Source organism: Arachis ipaensis, chromosome B10 (assembly GCF_000816755.2).
Source record: "Arachis ipaensis cultivar K30076 chromosome B10, Araip1.1, whole genome shotgun sequence".
Lineage (NCBI taxonomy): Eukaryota > Viridiplantae > Streptophyta > Magnoliopsida > Fabales > Fabaceae > Arachis > Arachis ipaensis.
The window spans coordinates 34,776,579-34,780,478 of record NC_029794.2 but is presented as its reverse complement, the minus strand read 5'-3'; positions in this window follow the sequence as shown (position 1 = coordinate 34,780,478).

Below are 3,900 nucleotides of genomic sequence, written 5' to 3'. Positions count from 1 at the left end.
TAATTAATTAAAAAAATCAAATATGAGATCATTTTAAATGACTTATGGATGATTTTTTATTTGCATACGAACAAAATTATACATGTAGTAATATATATTGCTATATGTTTGTGAAGTTGGAATGTACACTTACCTCTTTGATTTTATTTGATTTCAACGTATAATGTAATTTTTTTAACTAAGTTTAACGTAGTTTATTTTGATTAAGCATTTTGAATGATGTTGTAAATATGTTTAGCAGATTTTTAATTGGTATGTTCTTTGTAAACATGACGACAAATAAATCTTGATGGCAGATTTTTTTAAAATGACTTTGTACTTCTAAAGATGGAAGGTCTGTTATTGGACTGACCCTCAGTGAGTATGTACACCACAATATTTGCACCCATGTTGTTGGTCATTGGATCTTTGCTTCAAGCTGTGAAGCTTGATTTCTTGAGACCTAGATCTTGATATCAATTGAAGAATTTTTAATGGCCTAGAGAGGGGTGGGGGATTAAATATATGTTCTCTTTTAAATCTGTACTAGGGGTGTGCAAAAAAATTTGTTTGACTGAACTGAACTGAAACTGAATTGAAACTTAAATAAACCAGTTTTTTAAATAAAAAACTGAACTGGAACTATAGTTTTTTATAAAAACCAGTTTATTAAAAACCAATTTTTATGGTTCAATTTAGTTTTAAACCAAATCAAAATTGGTTTATTCACATCAGTAACTTCAATCTTCCAAACTCAAATTTGAAAAATGTGAAAAACGCAAAAACCTTAATAGCCGTTTCAACATCCTCTCTCGTCTCTCCCCTTCTGCCGCCGCAACCAACCCACCGCTGTCACCGTCAAAGTCACCGTCGTCGAACTACTCTCCATCGCTCACTGTCGTCGATTTCTAGCACAGCAATGGCCAACGACATTCCTCTCTCGTCTCTCCTCTGCTGTCGCCGCTACCAACCCACCATGCCACCACTGCTATCGTTATTGCCGCCGTCGTCAAACAACTCTCCGTAGGGCAGTTCCGCGGTTCCGACGTCACTCCCTGTCGTCAACTTCTACAACTTCAAGTTCTAACACAGTATCGTCTCTCCCTTGCTGTCGTCGCTACCATTCCTCTCTCGTCTCTCCCTTGCTGCCGTCGCTACCAACCCATCACCGCCACTACCAACCCATGCTGCTGTCATCTAACACAGTTGGTAATCTCTTTTCTCTTATGTTTTACTATGATTAGAAGCAGGGGAGACAATACTTTTTTACATAGTCAATTAGTAAGCCATTTGTACAGATACCCATTTCTATTTTAATTTAATTATTGCAGCTTTTTTGTTTTTTTTTTTATTATTCTGGCATTTTGATTTTATTTTGGTATGTTTATGTTCATGGCATTTTAGTATTTTATGATATATATATTTATCTCTATTGATTCAAGAATTTTGTGTTTGGGTTGGAGGAAACGGAAGCAAAATAGATGGCTTTTAGTAAAAGATTATAGTAAGATTCTGAGCTTGTTCACCAAAACCCAACTCACAAAAGACCAATTTTGACAATCTTTCAATTTTGATTTTCTTGTAGCATAGTTTCAGTTGCTCTAAGTTTTAATGTTATTGTTTGTTTGGCTTAGTTTCAGTTGCTCTAAGTTTGTTAATAATCCTTTTATGACTGAAAATAGTTAAAGAACATGTATTTTTGCCATTCAACAAAATTTTCACACAAATTGTTTATATTAATATTAGAACTTGAAATAGGTATATTACAAGATTCGAGAACTGTCTTAAAAGTTCTATAAGAAGCATAACCTAACCTATTGTGCAAAGGGATGAGAGAGAGTGTTTACTACTAAAAACTTTAGGAACTGAAACAGAAACACCATTAGACATAGAAGAATTACATATAGTAGTGGACACACTAAGATCTTTGCTAGCGGAATCTGATTTACTACCAAAATTAGAAACACATTGTGTAACATCCGAATTATTTGTTTGAGCATAAGCAATAGCAACACGTTAAAAATCATAAACTCCATTCATAGGGACTTGAGTAGAATTTCTCCCTTGTCATGTGATTTAACAAAATAGCAATTGGCATGAAATTCAAAAGCACAACAATTATCCTCAGCAAACTTTTGTACACTAATCAAATTTTTTATGTGTCTAAAGAAATCAAGAAACTATGTTCAACATGTGAAATTCTTGTACCTAAACCATTACCTAATAAAATTTGATCTGAACCTATGAATTATGAGGTAGTAAAAAGATTGCTTTGTTCTGGAGTTATGTGATGAGATGCTTCTATCTCTGGATACCAGGAGCTTTCTGACATTAAAAAGATTGGTTTTTAGACTTATATAAATGTATATAAATGAATTAGTGATTGTTAGAGACGGTTTTAGACTTATATACTTGTTAATCTGAGTTCTGAAGTAAGGAAAATATCTAATAATTGAGATATTGATTCAACGGAACATTAATTAGGCATAGGTTCAATTTGGATTCCTAAATACTGTAAAATATTTAAGTGTGTTGAACCACATTGGTTACTGACTTACTTTGGATAATTAGTCGCTTTAATAGTGACCAATGTACACTTTAATTCATTCACTGCTAGTACTTTTACATTTGCTTATTGTTGATGTTGTTGTAGACTAGATGAGGTGAAAGCTCAGAGAGCTCTAGAATGCCCTTGAATTGTTGACTTGCAAACTGGTTCCTGCGGCTTTCAATTTTTGGAGGCGTTTCTCTGTTTTCTAAAGAGAGCACTGTTGAACAAAAAGTAAGTTCCAAACATGTCCGCCATATATGTATATGTATTCCTATATTAGTGACTTTACAAACTAGGTTTAAGTAACCCTGTTAGTATTAGCATGTAATGATGTATTTATTACTTCATAGTTTGTGTCATTTTATTTATTTATTTTCCTTTTTAAAGTGTTGTTTAGTTGTTTGCATTAGTTGAGGATGTACAAGTTTAGAATTAACAAAGTGTATTTTTAAATGAAGTGGCCTTTATGATTGCCATAGCAATTTTCCTCAATAAAAGTGGCTTGATTTCATAATGCATTGAATTTCGGAAAAAATTATGTGCCATTTTCTATTAAAGTAGACTAGATGTCACATATGCCATTTTCATACAAAAGAATATGAACAAGCATTGAGCAAAGTCGATTTATTGGTTTTGTTTAATTAGTTATTTAATTTACAATTAGGTTTGTTGCTCATATTAAGAATGTCTGAGAGAGAGGAGCATTCAAATCCTGTTGTTCCTCCTGCTTATCCCTCATTACCTCCTCAACCTAGTGGATCTTCTGGGCGTAAGAATCGATCAGAGATATGGGAACATTTCATTCCAATCGAAGGGATAGAGAAGTATGCGAGATGTAAAAACTGCAACGGTCAAATAAAATATAAGGGGGGAACAAGTGCTATGCGGCAACATTGGAAGCGATGCTTTGACTCGAACAACGAACAGAGCAAGAGACAAAGGATAGAAGGGGGAACAAGTGGTCCTATATCCTCACCGAGTGTTACAAAGTTTGACCAAACAGTATCTCGAAGCATCCTTACTGAGATGTTTGTGACTGAAGAGCTAGCTTTCCGATTTGTAGAAAGAAATGTGTTTCGAAGGCTCTTGCATAGCTTGCAACCTAAGTTTAAAATCCATTCGCGTACTACATTGGCCCGTGATATACTTTCTTTTTATGATACAGAGAAAATGAAGTTACAAAGTTATCTCTCTCATCATTGTCAAAAAGTGTGCCTTACAACTGACACTTAGACAACATCGAGTCAAAATTTGACTTATATGTCTCTAACGGCACACTTTATTGACAATGATTGGAAGTTGCAAAAGAAGATATTGAATTTTTTTCGGGTTGAGGGTCATTCAAGAGAGGTACTTGGTAGAGCTATTGA